Source organism: Balearica regulorum, chromosome 18, assembly GCF_011004875.1.
Source record: "Balearica regulorum gibbericeps isolate bBalReg1 chromosome 18, bBalReg1.pri, whole genome shotgun sequence".
Classification (NCBI taxonomy): domain Eukaryota; kingdom Metazoa; phylum Chordata; class Aves; order Gruiformes; family Gruidae; genus Balearica; species Balearica regulorum.
Window position 1 is genome coordinate 4,869,551 of NC_046201.1, and position 18,685 is coordinate 4,888,235.

Consider the following 18,685-nt stretch of genomic DNA (forward strand, 5'->3'; position numbering starts at 1 on the left):
GGTGCCCAGCAGAGCAGCGGGCATTCAAGGCAGACATGCTTTGGGAGAGGGGCACATTTTTCTCCCACTCCAAAGTATTTTCAGGTATATTAATGGAAAGGAGAGGAAAGGAGAGAAATTTGCTTTCCTCTGCCATTTCATCTTTTTCTACAGGGTTTGAACATGCACCAGTTTGCCAGTGGAAGATAGCTTCCATCTATCTAGGATGGCAACATGGCCTTAGCGCTGTGGTAGGTCACTCTAACGCTGTTTTGGGAAGTGAGGGCAGTGCTGCTGCCGTTCTGCAGCTGAGGAAGCAGCTGAAGTAAGGACGCGTGTCACGGGGAGGGTGCCAGTGGGATTCTCAAGGGAGTGGAGAAAATCAGTGAGCAGGTAGGTGGCTCACTGCTGAGGTTCAGATCCCACTTTCAATACAGATAGCCTAAGTGACAGTAAGGCCTGGAGTTTTAGAGGGGCTTAGGTGACTAGTACATTTTTCCAAAGCGGTCTGAGGGCAGGGCTCCTCTTTTCTAACGTTGGCCTTGTACAGCCAGTCTCAGCTAGGACTTTGCTGCCTGTCTTGGCTGTGTGTCTGGGATACGTCGATTTGCGGTCTGAATGTGCTTTGCTTTCTTCAAGAACTATCAGAATTCAAAGCAAATAGCTTGGCACAGACACCTAGTTTTCAAGTGAGCAAGGTTAGACTGCTGCAGTGATCTCAGTGGGGTTAAGAAGCTTTTGTACTTCACCTTAGGTGCTTAACTAATTCCTCATATAATGCAATATCTTCTGAAATGTGATCTTTAGGCTCTTTATGTCGCAGTTGTCCATAAAATGGAAATGCTAGTTAATACTGAGAAGTGTTATGGTGATACGGAGTCTCACACACGCAGAAAGGCAAGTGCAGTTCTTTTACTGTCTCTAAAGCACCAAGCTGTGAATCATCCAGACTCTGGTTAAGAAATAGGAGCTGTAAATGCCCCTCATTGGGGCTGAATCTCCAGCACTGTCTGTAGTCACACACCAAACATACTCGACTCGAAAAGGGCAAATGTTGAGAAATTAAGGGAACTAATGAGTGGAATCAACTACACTGAAGAGCTGAGGAGTTGAATGTGATGGAAACTGGATTCCAAAACTAGCTGGAACATGCAGGAGGACGAACCCTGAAGGGAAACACTCCAAAACCAGTGGGATAAATACCCAGCCCCAAACACATGGAAGGAGTTAACTGGGAGCAGGCAAGGAATGGGCAGAAGGTCTGATCAACAAGAGGATGTTCAGTTCACATGCAGCCAGGGCTTGAAATCAGATGTCTGGAAGAGAACCACTGCTGGCAATGACCACCTGCTTTGCTCTTTGATGGAGCCCATCACCCCTGACACAGGGCTGACTAAGCAGCTTACCCAGCAGGTCCTGAACAGCCATCGTGCCAGTGACGTGTTCAGCCCAGCAGTTCTGGACCTACTTTATGAGCTACTCTGTCATCTTTGCCACAAGGGCGGCATCAGAGAAGTGTGGTGGGGCAGAAGACTGGAGGCAGTATTTGCCTCAATCATCCGTTTTTAATTTGCTGAGGTCACGAAATGAGGCGTAGAATGAGAAATGTCAAAGGTAAAGTTGCGAATTAGGCTTTGAAAAGGAAATTAAACAGATGGCAGAAGTTTTCAGCTAGATAAATACAAAAGAGAAAAAGAAAAGAAATGTGATCATTATGTAGTGAGAATGGGGTTGAGATCAGACCAGTCTACATATGGTCTAAAAAATGAATTGAAAACATTTTGCCTACATTTTCAGTAGAGTGGATCATATTAAACAGCAGGGCAAAGACAGGATTTCTAGTAGGGACATACATAAGAGAATGAAAATTATCACATGTAAGACGGAAGGAAAAGCTTAAAGAGTTCAGTGTGCTCAGATCAAGGTGCACTGACAGGTTTCCATCCCAGGATTTGGAAAGAACTGGCACATTAAAGGAGCTCAGCTTAACCTCATATTTCTCTTGATGACTGAGTTGGGTTTTTTTCCTAGACAAATGAAATACAGGTGATTTACTCTATCCAGACTTGAGTGAAGAATCTTATATTATACCACATGGGAAATTACTAGTTGAAGTTGAGAAGATGGGTATTAGTGTGGATGGTGAATGCAGAACTGCTAAAGCAAATGACAAGGAGCTCTGTGGAAAGGAGAAATGCCGGACAGAGGCAGTTAGTAAGAGGAACTCAAGGGTCAGTCTTGAGCCCAGTCTTACTTGTTTTATTAATGACTCTGGCACAGCAGTAGGAATGTAGTAAAGAAATTTGCTGAGGACACAATCTTTGTTAATACAGAGGAGGATCAGAACATCAATCAGCAATATAACTGAATGACAGAATTTGTCTGAAATAGAATAGACAAAGTATAAAGACATGCAGTTAGAAATTAATAAGTAGAATATCACATTACTCACTTGAGAATGACAAAAGCAGGGTGGTGGAAAAAAAACCAGAATTACTTGCTCCAAGGGATAACTGTGAGCCACCGATCTGATATGGAAAGGCAAACACAGTCCTAGAAGATACACGTTCACTCATGTTCAAGGAAGATTAGCAGGTACAGAGAAGGGCACCGGGGATGATCACAGGGTTTAGAACAAGAGAAGACTAGAAGAGCTTCTTTTGTTTAGTTTCTCAAAACAAAGACTAGAGGAGATAGGATTGTTTTCAGTAAATACATCTGATAGGTAAAGATCAGAGAGAAAAGAGAATTGTTTAAACTAAATTACGATGCTGGCACAAGAACAAATGATATTAAGGCTGGAAATTTAAAATTAAGTGCTGGAATAGCCTGCCAAAAAGCGTGATATGATGTAATTGACTGTAATAGTGGGAGACTGGATCAGTAAACCTGAGCCTTGTGTTCCTAGATAACTTCTTTACGGGTAAGGAGTCAGAGTCAGCCATGGTGATGGTTACATGCAGGGAATTGAAAGGAATGGCTTAGACCAACGCCACAAATGTGTTCACAGAGATGGAGCAGTGTGGTAAATGCTGAGACTCACGTTGTCCCTACCAAGTAGTAATCTCTTTTTTACAAAGAAAGCTAAAAAAAACCTGTGTGCTATGAAGTGCCACCTGTATTATAGAAACAGTGCCATTAAAACATTTTACCCCCAAACCACCATCATCTTTCACCTCCAAAGTCTGATCCTACATAGTTGGAAAAAAGTCTTCAGGACCTGCTGTCCTGATGCTGGCAGCGTCGCTGCCTTGCCTCCACGCAACCTCCCTGGCTCTCACCTGGGAGCAGGAAGCAGGCGATGCGCTCAGCTCCTGGGCCCTTTCCCTTATGATTTCCCATCAGTCAAAATGCCCAGCCAAGGGATAATGCTGCACCTCTTCAAAGAGAAACATGCAGTAGACAGGGGTTTGGCAGAGTGGGCACTGGCCTCTAACAAGCACGTCTTTAATGAAATGTGTAGACAGATACATGCCACAGTAATGCCTCTGTGGCAGCAGGAGTTCCCCAGACCTTGGGGCCCCTTGGGAGGGCTGGGAACAACAGCCAGTGCCCCCAGCCAGGGGCTCACAGGGCTGCTCTGCTCTTGGCACAGCCCAGGGCTAGGAACCCTGCGCTGCTTGTGTGAGCATGAGAAAATGTAACTGGCCAGTCATCAGATTTGGAAATGGGGGAGGAAAAAAGGATGCTGATACTGAAGCTTTTATTTTAACAGCTAAACTCAGGTCCTTCCCTACTCCTCCCCTTATGGGAACTGGCAAACTCAGCGCTTTAATGGTACAAGCTCATCTCAGCCTTGCCTATAAATAGATAAATGAGATTCCTGCTGTCCCAGTGAGTAATTCTGACATCCTCCTGTTGCCTTGCAGAGAGCTGAGTCACAGGCACTCGGCACTCCAGTCCCTGCATTACTTACATGGTCTCAAAGGAAATTTTAACACATCCAATGAATCATCAGGGATTGGATCATGTTTAAAGTTATTCCATTGGCATTTCCCTTCTATTGTAGCAAGTCTGCCAACACCTAAAACTTCAACTAATGTGGACTGAAAATGCACTGAGGAAATAGTACGTTGACATATGCAGTTACTAATAAAAATAATAAAAAAGGTCCTTTTAAATCTGCATCAATAAACAAGTGACCCTTAGTGGATTCCTTTAGCGCTTTGGAACTGCTAATTTTGTCAGACTGCTTCCTTGGTTTGTAGCTGCTTATTTAAAGGAACTCAAAGTTTGAAATGTTTTAATATTCAGTCGTTAGGCCCCTAATTTAATCTCCTGCAGGTTTCCTGCCAAAATATTATTTGCACTGAGATGAAGCTTGCAGCCCCATGCTCATTCTCTCACAGATGCACACACATTCCTGCTCCTACCCATGATAAAAATAAAATGCCTGCAAAGCAGAGACAAAACCAGAGCAGTGTTAAGTACAGAACACAGGGCAGTAATGTGCTGCTGTACAAGGCGTTGAGCTCCAGCCCGAAGCAGTATCTCCTGATGGGGCATTTTCACTTGTTACCTTTCCTTCTTGCAGATGGTACAGAGTGGTCTGATGGGCTTAGACGTAACACAGCATTTGAGATCAGAGTATGTCTCTCTCTCTCTCTCCCTCAGAGAACATCTGGAAGAGTGGAAAATTCTCCAGCAGAAGAGAATGAAAATTCTCCAGCTCCAGAGAAGGAGCTGTGAAACAAACATAAAAATATTTCTCTCTGTTGGTTTTCTGGCTTGCCTTTCGTATCTTAGAACTGGTTGGGACATTTCACTCATTATTACCAGACTCTCAGTTTCAATGAGCGAAAAATGCTAACATTTGCTGGTTTGCTGCTGTGGTTTAGTATTCTTAGACCTAAAACCTGGCTTGTTCTTTTGATAACTCCTAGGAAATACTCTTGTCTTATTTAATCAACATTTTCTAGTACCTTTCATCAAGCAATTCTCTGCCTGGGCATAGATTGTTAACAAGCGTTTGTTCAACACATTCCAGCATAGGCTGCAGTCCACATCCATGAGATACTGTGTCTTCGGCTCCAAGGCTCATCTGCGTTATTTATCAGCCCAGCACAGCCTTGGTTGCCAGTTGTCTGCCAGCCTGTTACTATACAATAGTATTGGGGGGGGGGGGGGAGGGGGGGGCGGGGGGGGGGGGAGGGGGGGGGGGGGGGGGGGGGGGGGGTGGGAGGGGGGGGGGGGGGGGGGGGGGGGGGAGGGGGGGGGGGGGGGGGGGGGGGGGGGGGGGGGGGGGGGGGGAGGGGGGGGGGGAGGGGGGGGGGGGGAGGGGGGGGGGGGGGAATCAGTTCTGGCTCTGCCAGCAGAATTGGATATAATTCAGCTACCTGTTGACAAATGATGATTTGTTTAACAGCATAAACTATAATATTTTTATAGCTGACAGTTTTCACCCTCCTCTGCAGCTGGAAAAACCTGAGGAATTCCCAGAAGTTCCTCACTTGTGTCTTTTTCAAGTTTTCCTATAGTAAGGCCTTGTACTGTTGTCTCTGTGCAGGAAAAGACATCCTTAATGGCCAAAGCAGTGGTGTCAGCACAATGGGGCGGCTGCATTAATTGGTGCCACTTAGCTGCTTGGTTGGCCTCCTTCCTGCAGCAGAAAACTCCACTGGATGGGCAGGCTGTAGAGATGCTCAAGGACAAGTCAGAGGCCTGAAAATGAGCCAGCGATTCTGTAAAGCATTATTCACCCTGTGCAGGGCTGGGGGGGCAGGAACGGGGAGAGGGTGCACTGTCTCTCAGCACGCACATGTTTTCTATCTAAGCTTTGTTTCAGCTGGATCTTTCCCACTAGCACATCCTTCTTTAACACCTTGTACTGATTTGTTGCGAGGCTGTTTAGCAGCACAAATCAATTAAGTATTGCAGAAACCCACTGAGACTGACAGAGGTTCCTATCTCTGGTTCAGCCAGGGTGGGAGGCGTGCAGAGGTTAAGCCTGTACTTTTTGCCACACAGCGAGCAAGGGTGGAGCGCGAAGCAGTCCCAGTTCACCTCCTGTGTGGGTTTCAGCCTTCCCCAGCACCCTCAGTGCAGCTCCAGCTGCTGCTGGAGCTTTGAGGGCCCTGTGGCATCAAATAACGCATGCGGCCAGAGCATACCAGCCTTGCTGCAGTGCTCCGGTGGCCTGCCCAACCTTGCTGAGCATGGCCAGAGGGGCATCGCTGATGGGGTTGGTCCTCCAGGGCCCGGCTGAGCCAGTCCTGAGGTGCCCAGCTCTGTGCCGTAACAGGGACAGGGTAACGTCCAGGCCTCCAAGCTCACCTACATGCATCCTGCAGGATTCTCCATCAGGAGATTGCCTGCTCCTGCTGAGGCCAGTCACTACTCAATGGTACTGCTAGCCACTGGCCAGAGGGACAGGCAGGGATTTAGGAAGTCAAGTCACAAAATGTGAACAAGAACAGAGTCAGAAAATGTGAGAGGTTTTAAAAGAATTGTTTGGATGGCCTTGTTCCAGCTGCAGCAGCAGGCTTAGTGTGCAAGTGTGAGAGCTCACTGTAACGTCTGTGGTCCTGATGCCTGCCCGGCGGGTAGGATGGCTGTGGATACATCAGGTTGGGTTAGAGCTACTTATGTGCATCACACACTTCAGAAATAGGAGCTAATAATTCAAGCCACATGACATAGTTGATCCGCAACATAAAGGAAAATAAAGCCTAACCAATTCCTGCTCATGCCTTTAAAATGTGCTTGGCCAAACTACTTCATGAATGTCTCTCAGGAGGGCCAGATTCTGTAGGACATGTCCTCAGCTCACAGAAAGAGCCCATTAATCATTAGTGTGCCTTGGTCCCTGGCTATTTTAATCACTGTTGAAATACATGCAGTTCCCTCTCCTAAAAATGGTATTTGACTCCAATGCACATGATTTCCTTTGGCTTCCTTTCCCCAATTAAGAGCAAGCTGTAACTACTTGGAAGTGTGCATGCTGGAATCCATAGATTTACGTCTCATCTGTCATGGGACAAAAACCTTGGTACTATGCATAGCATAAGGATCCACGCTGCCAGACATAAATACCAGAAAATATTGTAACTGGCTAGTGTGGTATGAATGTGTAAAGGCTGTTGTGCCTACAGGCTGGGGGCCAAAACCTGTCCTATGTAATGGAGCACTGCAAATGTCATTGGACCCTGCTGTATCATTAGTCCTTTTCTGTTCCACTTTATTATGTAATGATTAAAAATGCCTCTTGTATATGCTGGCACTAATTAGAGGATGTCAGTCTGTTGTGGGAGAAGTGAATGAATCATCAGAAATGGATGAACTAGGAGTATATTTGTAAACTGTAGGCTGTAGAAACCAGTAAGTCTTTCTTTAATTTTTCCTTTAAAAATGCTGAACAAAAGTCACAGGAAGTTTAAGGGGAAAACAAATTGCCATCCACACATTCAGGAGCGCAGTGATTCCTTGTACTTCTCAGCTTCTCTCATGGGGCAGAGGAGCAGCCCAAGGAGTCTAGGGGTATGCAGAGGAAACTTCATTGCCTTCCCTGAATTGCAGACTAATAAATAAATAAATGTATCATGCCTATCTCCATGGGCTTACTGCTACCTAATTTATAAACTGGATTGCTACAACTCTGAATTTCTCTGCATGCTTTGTATATGACCATGCTGCTATTGAGCTTAAATAACTAGTCTGAGGTTGCATACAGAGAGAATAAGTGACATTTACCGGAATATGAACTTTAAAAAAAAAAAAAAAAAGGGAGTTTTGCAGGTACACTAATCATCAAGGATCACTTCAGTGTTTATCACACTGCATCAGGTCAAGGGCACTGTGACAAACAGTCAAGAGGACTATTGACAACTATAGTGTGGGATTTAACTCATGACCCCAGACAGAAGCATTTACCTGGAATACCATGCATCTTTTTTTTCTTGTATCCTTAATAATCAGGAAAAAGCATGTAGGGGGTTTTTTCCTTCCTTTTTTTTTTTTTTTTTTTTTAAAGCTGCATGTAAAGCAGCATCAGCCTTAGTAATAAGAGGACTTTCTGCCTGCCTGGCTTTTAGGTTAGGAAGACAAATCCTGCTACAGAGTTTTCAAACTTGATGTTGCAGAGAAAGGCACTCGCACAAGTTGCTATCCTAAATCCACTGATGAGTTTGTGCACTTCAGACTCAGGGAAGTCTGTTCACTTTGCTGGGGATTTTTTTTGGGTTTCCTTTTTTAAAAGTACCAAACATCAACCTTTGAACGCCAGGCAATACAAACTGGGCACCAGAACAGAGTCCAGCCCTTGTGAAGGCTGGCCCAGCCATCCCACTGGAGAAGTTGCTGTTTCTTTCCCACCAACTCCTGCAAATGTTCTCTTAGTTGAACATGGCCAATTCTGGTCCAATTAAAAAGCCAAAGCCCAACAACGAACTGCTGAAGTTAAAGGTTCCTTGACAGCTTGGATTTCTTCAGTCTTACTGGAAAAATCAAATGTTTAAATTATGACAAACGTTTGCCTAAACAGCCATATTTCCTCCGTGAAGCAGCTATTCATCAGAAACTACAGCAAAGTACCAAAGGGCTTCAGTAGAAGAAAGCAACAAATTTGCCTGCAAAATGTATTTCCTGCACTGGTTTTATTCCATTTCTGTGGCTGACATACAATTGATTGAATGTACCACATCAAGCTATTCTGGACAGCAGTTGGGCACTGAAAGCAGCTGATAATATTACAGGGCAGTTCGGAAAGTGTCCCCTGCAGCGAGAGACTCCTTGCAGCCTGGAACGGTGATGCTTGAAAGACATTAATAGAATTGCTTATACTTGAAGAGCAATTTGATTTTTCTTTTCCCTGTTGGGATCCCGCCCTGCAACCTTTGCTCTTTGCTGCTTCTGGTCTAGTCTTTGTGGGCTGTTGTAACACTATTACCAGTCTAGATGCTGTGTATACCAATGGTGGCTCAAGTTCAGTACATCTGCTGTTACTCATTTTTTCAGAATTGTGTGTGTTTTACTTCGGTAGGGTCTATTTTAATGTTCATACTTAGCACTGACTAGGGATGGCAACTTCAAGGAAGTCTGGGGGAAAGCTTAAGTGCAGTAGAAGCTGATGGCATCACCTGAGACTGAGTCTGGAAAAAAACCATGATTGCCTGCGTGTACTTTTCAAAACACCTTTATTATAGGTATTTCTGCATTTTTCCAGGCCAAATAGGATGTGCTAAATGACACTGAACTTTCAAAAAGAAAACCCAGCCAAATTTGCCCTTGAAATCTTAGTGGCTTAGCCTGGGCCCTGAGAAACAGGCTCACGGTTCTGCCAAGACTGTCCTGAAGCGTTAAAGAGGGGCTGGCAGGGCTGGATCCCACCTGCAGGATATGCAGGAAGGATCCTGCAGAGAAGCCCCTGGCCACGTACCAAGCGTCCCTGCAGACCTCTGGTACACCTACTCTCCACTCTGACAGGTGATATGGCAACTGGGGGGATGTGTGTGACCTGCGTGATTGGGAGAGCTGTTTTGGGAACAGATAGGATAAAAATAGCACCAAACCAACGCGCTCTCTTATTCACCATGTGCAGCCACATACATGAAGGGTTTTGTCCACAGAGGCCCTATAAGATATATAAGCAGGAACTTCCAGATTGCCATAAGGTACAAGACACAAGGTTATAAGCACTGGAACAGCTTGTCAGACATTTATATAGACAGAGTTTCCACAGCACATAAAAGAAAAAGATCCATTCATCAGAGCCCTGGCTTCAGGACGAATTGCAGGAATTGCTCTGTGCGCAGCCTCTGTTAGAGGTTCAGGCTCGTCCCTCTGACTTTAAAATCCATGAGTGGGTTCTCTTCATAGTGGCAGAGCTGAGATGATAGGAAGAAGCTGGGGAGGCATATTCCAGTATTTCAGAGAAAAAAATGTGTTTATTTTAACATATAAATATTCTTATTTTGAGTAAGGTGGTGATACTAAAGATAAAAATTGTAACATAGAAACACATCCAAAAGAGTTACAAACCCTCATGCCCGATCTTCTGTTTTCAGCACAAAAAATATTCCACTGTAGTAGGTCATTGCTCTGCAGCCTGTTAGCAGTTGAGGCGATTGGGTCCAGTTGGTTTGGTAGATACCAGAATCAAAACACATTAAACTAATGCCATCCACACGTCTTGCCAAGGAACCGTTCAAGCCCCTCCATCTGATACTGAAACTAGATGAAGACATGAGAGTTGCTACATGAAGAAATCCTCGTGGAGAGGAGCAGAGGGTCCGGGGCTTCCTATGATGGGGCAGTCTCAGAAATCAAGGGTGACAAAGCCTGAAACAAACAGTTCCTGTGATACGGTCCTGGCATCAGCCCACAGAGAAGGACACTCCTGGACAGTCCTGCGAGGCCTTGAGCAGCCCAAGTTTCTTTGTTCCCAGCTGGCTGAACAGTACGCATCCGTAACATAGTAAGGTGCCTTTCTTGTGCCCATTGTCTCGTCTTATCTAGTCACAGTCACTGGGACAAGGATTGTCTTTTAGGGCTTGCTTACACAGAGCAGTTGATGATTCTGCAATAGCTACAGCAGGATGACTTCACGTGAACACATTCATTCCACAGTGGCTGGTACAGCTCCTGATTCATACCATACCTTAACTGGTGTAGTGTCAGTATGTCAGTGTGCCTTAAAGTTAAGCGAGACCTTGGACTCAGTTCGGGGTTTCTAGTCACTTCTCATTTACAAAGTATTCAGCTTTAAGAAAAGCAGTTGAAATGCTCCTGAGAATAACAAATAACAAATGAGTAAATCTTCCTCCAGAGCCATATAACCCAATTAAAAATAGGTAAGTGATGTGTAAAGGCAAGTCTATGTAGTCAGTGTAAAAAAAAAAAAAAAAAGCAAAAAAAAAGAGCATGCATTTCTAATCTATGGGCATAGACATATAAAACAGAATTAATTGATAAACATATCAATTAATTGATAAACATTTAAACAAAGCCTTTTCAAAAAGGTAATGAGTAACCCAACCAGACCGCACGAAAGGGACTGTTGCTGTTGTGGGGCCAGGTTAATTTGACTATCCATACCCCTAGGTAGAGTTATTAAAGGATAAAAGCTTTGAACATTGTTGCAGAGTTCAATGAAAATAAAAACTTTTACTCAACATATAGAAGCTCTCAGAAATGCAAATGAAGTGTTAGAATGCATAAAGATGGCAAATAATTGAATATTATGGTTCTGTTTAACAAATTGCTGCTTTGCATGCAATTACTGCATCCTGTTCTGGTCTAGAGTAGAACTAAAGCTGAGAAGGGTGCTAAAGGTGAGCAAAGACCTGCAATGACTTACAGCAGTTCAGCTGAAAGAGGAGTAAAACAGGGAACTGGGAGGAGTGGGAGGAGGAATGGTTTGGGTAGGGGCTCTTTCTCTGGGGTGGAGTTGTGCCTATCTCCAGTTGCATTTCACTCGGGGCAGGGGAAGAAATGCAAGACAGACACGACAGGGAGGGAAAGTGCTTGGTTTGTTTCATTTCCCCCACTTCATGTTCCAGTTCTCACACCCTGAGTGTCATACAAAGTACACACTCCGTTAGCACAATTCACAACAACACATCTTTTCAGCTCCACTCCAACAGAATAGCTTTCCTCAGCCTAAAACACTGCTCCAACTTGCAAGCAAGCCTTCCCGACGGGAGCCCTCCCCTTCCACACTTGCCCTGCCCCAAGTGCTAGTGCTTTCCTTCCAGGCCTCCCCGTGCCGGAGGTCACAGTTGACCATTGCAAGAACAATAAGGATTTTTAGGGGCATTATGACTGGGTTAGTAAAACACAGCTGCCCCTGAAAGTCCCTCATTTTTCTTGCTGCCACTCAGTCCGTCCCTAGGAGGGCAGAGGTCTGACAGGGTCCTTTCTCTCCAGCATGGCCATGCCATCTCATGTTGGCACACACAGCTGTGCTGATATGCCCAGTAGTCGCCCCAGCCCTGATACGGCCAGCGGAAGATATGGAACTGGTGTCATCCCTGCAGGCTCCCTCCTAAGCAAACACCGCGCTGCGTTTCAACATAACACCAGATGGCTCGTCTGTCACTCGGAAGAAATGCCATCAAACAAAGCCTGGCACAGCTAGCTGCAAGCAGCCCTCAAATACCCCAAACCATTGGGGCAAAAGGCAGTAACACTTTGTCCTGCAAATACACGTGGCACTGGCAATCAGATGAATGCTGGCGCTTTGTCCAGGAGAAGCGGAGACCCCAGGGCTGACCAGCTCATTGCGCAGGCGGTGCTGCACATCTTGCACTCACGCATTGTAACCTGCGATCCCCAGGGTGCCCAGAGCTACCCAGCCGCAGCACCCAGCTTCCAGCAGGAGCAGATCACACCCGCTTGCCCAACTGCAGAAGCAGTTGCTCTTAATTTATTAATAAAGCTGGGATTTTAATTAGGGAATTACTACTGATTTCTCAACCACTTTCAGCTTAAGTAATATCTGAAAAAGATCTATAGGTTCCCTGCTAAAAAGGTGCCAAGTAGTTGGCTGGGAATTTTCAACCCACACTCACAAGTCCTGGAAATCGCAGCCCAGTATGTCCTGAGGGCAAGGAGCAATACTTTCCTTTTAATTCATCAGTAATTTGAACTTTGATGGACGTGGACTCAACAGAAACCATAGGCAGATTCCCACAATTCTGCTCTGTCGTTTTCCCATGAACTCTCTGTCTGTAGGGTGCTGGGATGGGCCCTACGCCCATGGTGGGCTTGCAAGTGTCCCTGCAAGCTGTCGCACCCGAGAAGGACTTTGTGACATGCTTGAGGGCTTTCAGGGTGTTTGTGGCAGAGCAGGGAACCCCTGAGGACTCTTGGGGTTTTCTTTTTTTTTTTTCTCCTTGCACTAAAGACAGCGTGTCCCTCAGCAAAGGACCCTCTTCCCCATTCCAGTTACAGGCTAGGAAGAACAGGAGTGCTTGAGTGTCTCCGAAAACCTGCAAGGTGAGATGCGAGTAGCAGCACAGCAATCTCAGAGCGCAGTCTCCCCTTCTCCCTGCCTGGGCTCAAGTGCTTGCTGGCCTCACCCCGTGTGGTGTGTTAACATTCAGCTCCGAAACAAAGAGGCTGAGCTGCCACATTCAGCTGCACAGAGCAGCATCTCGTTTGGAGCTGCTGCAGTTCAAACATGCCATCTCCAGGGACACGCACGGTAGGCTGGCGTGGCTGCCCTGCATGCAATGGAAACGCTAAGGCTTGGGGCAATCACAAAGATCCCAGCCATGTGCAACACAAGACAAATATCCTCACCCATCCTAAGAAGGGATGACACTCTGCAGTAGCAGGCAACCTGGCATCCAAAAAAACCCGAGACCCTCTCATTCTTGTACAAAGCCACACCTTATTTTCATTTAGAATTTCTTCTAAGGCTTGCAAGTCAAATGAAAGCAAACCCTATGCCCTGATTTGGTAATAAAACATGAGCCGTGATTCTGATCCAAATATTATTTGCATCTTTGAAAAAATTACAACAGCAGTATAATAATAATAATAAAAAGCAGCAGCCCTCTGAATGCTAATGACGTTGGTGTCCTAAATGAAGCATAAAAGCCAGAGCCTGCAAGAAGCAAAGCATGAGTCAGAGCATCAGCAGTCCCACACTGAAAGCAGCACTCACGGCTGCTTCATTCATTTAAGGAATCAATTCCTTTGTAATGAGCATCAAGTAGTTTTTAGGACTAAAATTAAAATGAGATGCATGCTGTTATTTTCAAAAGTTGTTGGGTTTTTTTCCTTTTTTTGTTGGATTGACAATAAACAACTCTTTGTAGTTGGAAGGAGCCCTAGGCAAGGACCAGGTCCCTGCAGCACTTGCTGTCGTACTGACATGGAAGAACACCTGATGAGGCCCTGCCCCAGGGAGACCACAACCTCCCCAGCAGCCAGGACCCCACCACAAGCAGACAGAGCACACCCCAGGTAAAGAAAAGCAGGTAACCGGAATCATTGCAGATTTCAGCCTGGGTAGGCTGTTCAACCCCGATTTTATTTTACTCACATCGGGGTGTTGGCAGATTCCAACAAGGATGCATGTGTGCTGCTCCAAGGAACCCCCTCTGCGGAGGCTTTACACGTTCCTTCTCGGACTGCAAAGCCAGCACGAGGTTGTGGGTACTAGGAGAAGAGGGGAATACTGCCCAAGCTGCTCTCAGCTCCCTGCTGCCCTAGATAAGGGACAATGAGATTTTAATCATCAGAACACATATCTCTAGGTTACACTTATGTTATCAGGGTGATTTAGGACTGAAGTCTTCTTGGTGCATTGGATTTGAAACTCAGAAAACGCAAGAAGAGCACAAAACCAAACCAAAGGTGAAAAATTATTGCAGTTTCTACAATTCTTCCAGCTTTAGTCATTGAAGGGGATTGTTAGAAATGGACAAAGGGCTGTTTCCCTTAATGTTTTTAAGTGTGAATTTTGTCTTGACAGTTTCCTTTCAGAAACAAAAATTGAAAACAAATTGTCCTATACACAAAACAAAGGGACAGATCCTCAGCTGGAGTGGACTGGTATTACCAAACAAATAACACCCACTCAGAGGAGAGACTCTGGCCCTTTTACAACAGCTGCAGGATCCTGCTCTGCCCAGACAAGAGCTTCAGCCTCTGGTTTTAGATGGCAGCAGCGTTGGCTCTAGGTAGCTTAAAAAAAAAGATGAAGGGCTGCCTTCAGAGCAGGTAAAAATGCTCCAGGGCTCCAAGGACTCTGTGCACTGTACACTTCCCAAACCTGGAGCTGACTCCAGGTGCATGAGCCAGCGGACACAACAGCAAGAAAATAACCAATACCAATGTGTCCCCGAAATTAATGAGCTACTGTGGAGAACTGCTGGCAAAGCAGGCTTCCAGAAACCAGTTACATGTGGGTTTACTTTCTGAAAAGAGGTTTTGCTCAGATTTTGCTCTCAAAAAATCAAGATCGGGCTAATCACCATCTTGAAAATGACATAAAAGGTCCCCAGAAAATACCAACTGTGGAGTGCAGGAGAACAAATGCATGACTAACTGTGATCCATCCCAGCCAGTCCTGCCCCCGAGAGAGACTGTGGCACTGCACAACTGCACCCAGCGTTTGGGAAATGCCATCAGCCACGAACAAGTTATAAGAGCAGCAATTATTGGCTTTGGGTCCTGCTAGCACAAACCATGACTCTCATCGGGCTGTCCTTTGTGCAAGCCCAAGCGTGCTCCAGAAGCGCCAATGTTAGCTGCGTTCATTAGTCTCCCTCACCCACAAGAAAACATGAAAATAAAAATAACACACATTAGGAAAATATAGGAAGTCTTTCACTTTGCCAAGGAACAGATGACATCCCCATTGCCGCTGTCTCCAGCGGTGACAGGTGTCCAGCCTCTGCGTGGAGCACTGAGCTCCCTGTTCTCACGGCTCCAGCAGAATCCCCGCGCGCAGGAAGGTGCACTGCACCAGGACCCAAAGCGAACACTGCTTGAGCACCTCTGGGGCTGACAAGGGGCGAGTTTGGCCACGTGCATTTCACATTTCACTTCCTTTGCAATCCTCCGTTTGGAGCGTCACTTCTCCTCCCTGCCACCCCCAACATCAGCAGAGGAGCTAGAAAGCCAGAGTTATTTTTAGGGGACGGTACATTTAGGCCCTCTTAATCTTGACTGGGTCCCTTTGAAAATGACAAGGTTGGATAATCAAACACATTACGCAGACTTTCCATGGAGGCCGCTTTGAAAACGAGCTTCTCGCCATTCAGCAACACAGAGGCCAATAGTTTGAATAGTAACGTTTGATGCTGCACTGACTTGCCTCATTGTGGTGACCTCACTAGCATTTATATGCAGAGGCCTCGGAGAACAAGGAAATTAAAGCAGCTAACTGACTTTAAGTATATAAAGCAAAACAATTAGTCATCAAAAAGTCTTCTAGAGGCTGCCACATTACACCCACCTTGAGTGGCAAGAGACCATTATCTGGTTCAGGCTGGCAAAGAAGAGGGTGGCAGTGCTGCCTGGTCAAATCGCATGGCCAGACAAGCACGTTGGCAAAACACACCCAGAGCAACTCAGAAGGGAGCTTGCTGGTGTGACGGCTAACGTATTAAACTGGTTGGCACAAGGAAAGGGACAGGAAGGGAGAATGCTAGGAGAAAAACACCAGAGGAGGAGCTCTGGCTAGAAGAGGCTACATGACTGCTAGTAAATTAACCAGGGCACGGCCAACCAGCCAGTCTGGCCACAGCTGTCCTATTAAAGTCTCGTAGCCACCCGAAGAAGGGAGCGCACATCCAACCAGCCTATAGATAATGGTCCCTTGCTCATGCTGACTTTCAGACCATATCCAGGACTGGTTGGAAGAGTCCCAGGCCAAAGCTCTGCCCAGGACCACACTCAGTACACAGCCAGGTTTACTACTGCAGCGGTAACCCAAGGGTATGGCCCCCAGCACAGGGCCCAGAGAGCTGGAGAAACCCGAGCAGGCTGGTAGGTGTATAGATAGCAAGCAGCAGTGCAGAGATGCCTGCTGGGTCCCAGAGGAGTGCAGTATCACAGAGCCGTGCCTGGACTGACCAACAGGAAAAGCAGCCGTGCTGCTGGCATCACTCTGCCAGTGCTGCCTTCGATTCTGAACCTGCCTAAACTGTGACCAGCGAGTTACGACAGAAGCTGCCAGGCAGAGGCTGCTGCCCAGCTTGGGCTTTGCTGGAATGGAATCTGGTCTGGACGGCATTGAGAGAAGCAAAGAGTTATAGGAGAGCAGCAGGAAATTGCCAAGCAAAAGGGATTTTTTTTAATCATTTCACTTTAAACAAAACTAAGGCATTACCATAAAGTAAATGGCCACACCTTGCTACTTACGCGGTTCTGCTAACAAGACCAGCTTTTCCATAGCTATTCAAATATAATGAGAGCTGGGTGCCTAACTCACTCTTTTAAGCTCATTTCCAAACTCCAGCCAAAAACCACTTTCTGATTCACCACTTTCTCAGGCACACCAGTATTTAGAGAATGCCCGCAGGCTGGTACTGCGCTGTACAAACTACATAAGCGCATGTTTAATTACTCCGTGGACCAGGGATGTGATTAATTATATGCTTAAAGTTAAGCATATGCTTAAGCATGCTACTGACCTGGAGCTTTAAGTGGATCTATCAGGTATTCTGGTGCTCCCCATTTTCCAGTTCTCTGAGGCTCAATAAGCAGAAAGAATATAAGAATATTCCTGTGGTCATACACTCCAAAAAATTCACCCAAAGTCTGGTTTCTGACTTCTTTTCTTTAAATTACAGCTTTTGCACCTATTCTCCCCATGTTCCCACCAATAGTGATTATAGGTATTACAACAGTATGTGTATTATCAGAATGTATTAGCATTAAAACATGAGCTAATTATTATAATTCACAAGCTTTTAAAAAGCTTTGGGCTTAGTTTTTACTTTCCCTGACTAGGGCTTCAGGTAAGAACTTAATAATTTCATTTGCACATTTTAGGGATTAGTTCCCTTATGTCTGAGCAGTGTACAAAGTCCTAAAAAAAAAAAAAAGAAAAAAAAAAAAGAAAAAAAAAAGAAAAAAAAAAGAAGTATATCATTAAAACTATTGCCGCTGCTAGCAGTGGACTCATCACATGGAAGAACTCAAGCATAAAATATGCATCAGCTATGGGTGGTCACGTAAATTCACATTTCATTAGCTACAGCGTACATGATCCTGGGGATTTTTTTCACTGTGCTATTCCACCTTTCCAGCAAAGGCTTATTCCTAGTTCATCATCATTTCAGGAGGGTCAAATTGTATCCATTCTCCTGGGAGGAACAAGCAGAGGACACTGGGACCTGAGAGCTCCGTTTTTTTTTAAGATACAACTGCCTCTTTTATGGCTAAGGAAATCCCCGCTTGGGGAGGTTGGATGGACCGGACAAGAGCTGCTTCTCGAGGCAGGCGTGTGACCCGTGGGCACTGCCAGCTGGACCATTGCAAACTGGGGGAACACCCATGCCCCAGGTTCACCCAGTCAAATCATTTAATATTGACAAGCCGAGCAATGTCAATTAGAGCAGAGCACATGCAAATCAATTTGCAACAAGCAACTGTGAGCACACAAAATTTGATTACAAGAGAGGAGGCACATGTCTCTGAGGGAAACCTTCTTTGAGGAAGAAAACAGATACAATAAATGATAAACATTTTGGCTGCTCCTCCTAACTAATCCCATCACATGCTGTTTATTGCTACTACATTCATGAAAAACACCTATTTTGGATACCAGGGCACAACAGGGAACAGAAGAAAACACAGTGCCCAGAGTCGGCTGGCTGAGCCTGGGTGCCCTCACTCTTCTCACAGCATTAATATTGTGACCTCAAGCTCTTCAACTATGTTACACTCTGCTTAAGATGTTGGTTTTGTTGTAAGGTTACAGCTTTTTTTTTTCTTTTTTTTAATAAAATGTAGTAAAATCTTCCACAGAAGAATGAGGTCTATATTACTAGGGAACCTAGCCTTAATGCTGTACATTTGGGGGAATTTACGCGAGTTCTTTTCCTCTCTTTTCTGCGTTACTTCACAGTGGTAACTTTGAAATATTTTTCTAAAGGGACCAGATTGCCAGATACAGGTTCAGTAACCACTGGGAATGCCCACTGGTTTTGGGTCCAACCCTATATATCCAGAAGCTCCTTACAGCAGTGAACGTCACAGGACCACCCTCCTCTCATTTGCTGAATGTCATTCATTAAACTAGACAGCA

The 18,685-nt window shown here is 45.5% G+C and overlaps 3 long non-coding RNA genes across 4 annotated transcripts in view; 1 reads left to right on the plus strand and 2 right to left on the minus strand.

Annotated features, from left to right (window-relative positions):
• Positions 1–803, plus strand: part of LOC142604442 (uncharacterized) — a 28,283-nt gene extending 27,480 nt beyond the window's left edge. The window contains exon 5 of the long non-coding RNA XR_012838323.1: positions 154–803. This is a non-coding gene — a long non-coding RNA (uncharacterized LOC142604442). The remainder of the gene's footprint in view (positions 1–153) is intronic.
• Positions 1–18,685, minus strand: part of LOC142604441 (uncharacterized) — a 64,350-nt gene that overhangs the window by 36,464 nt on the left and 9,201 nt on the right. The gene's annotated exons all lie outside the window — the stretch shown is intronic.
• On the minus strand, positions 9,094–17,475 carry LOC142604440 (uncharacterized). 2 transcript variants are annotated; one of them, XR_012838321.1, is made up of 3 exons: positions 17,067–17,475; positions 13,967–14,132; positions 9,094–10,701 (listed from the first exon to the last, which is right to left on the minus strand). It is a non-coding gene; the product is annotated as an uncharacterized LOC142604440 (long non-coding RNA). The 2 variants fall into 2 exon arrangements; XR_012838320.1 differs by lacking the exon at positions 17,067–17,475 and having other exon boundaries at positions 13,967–17,060.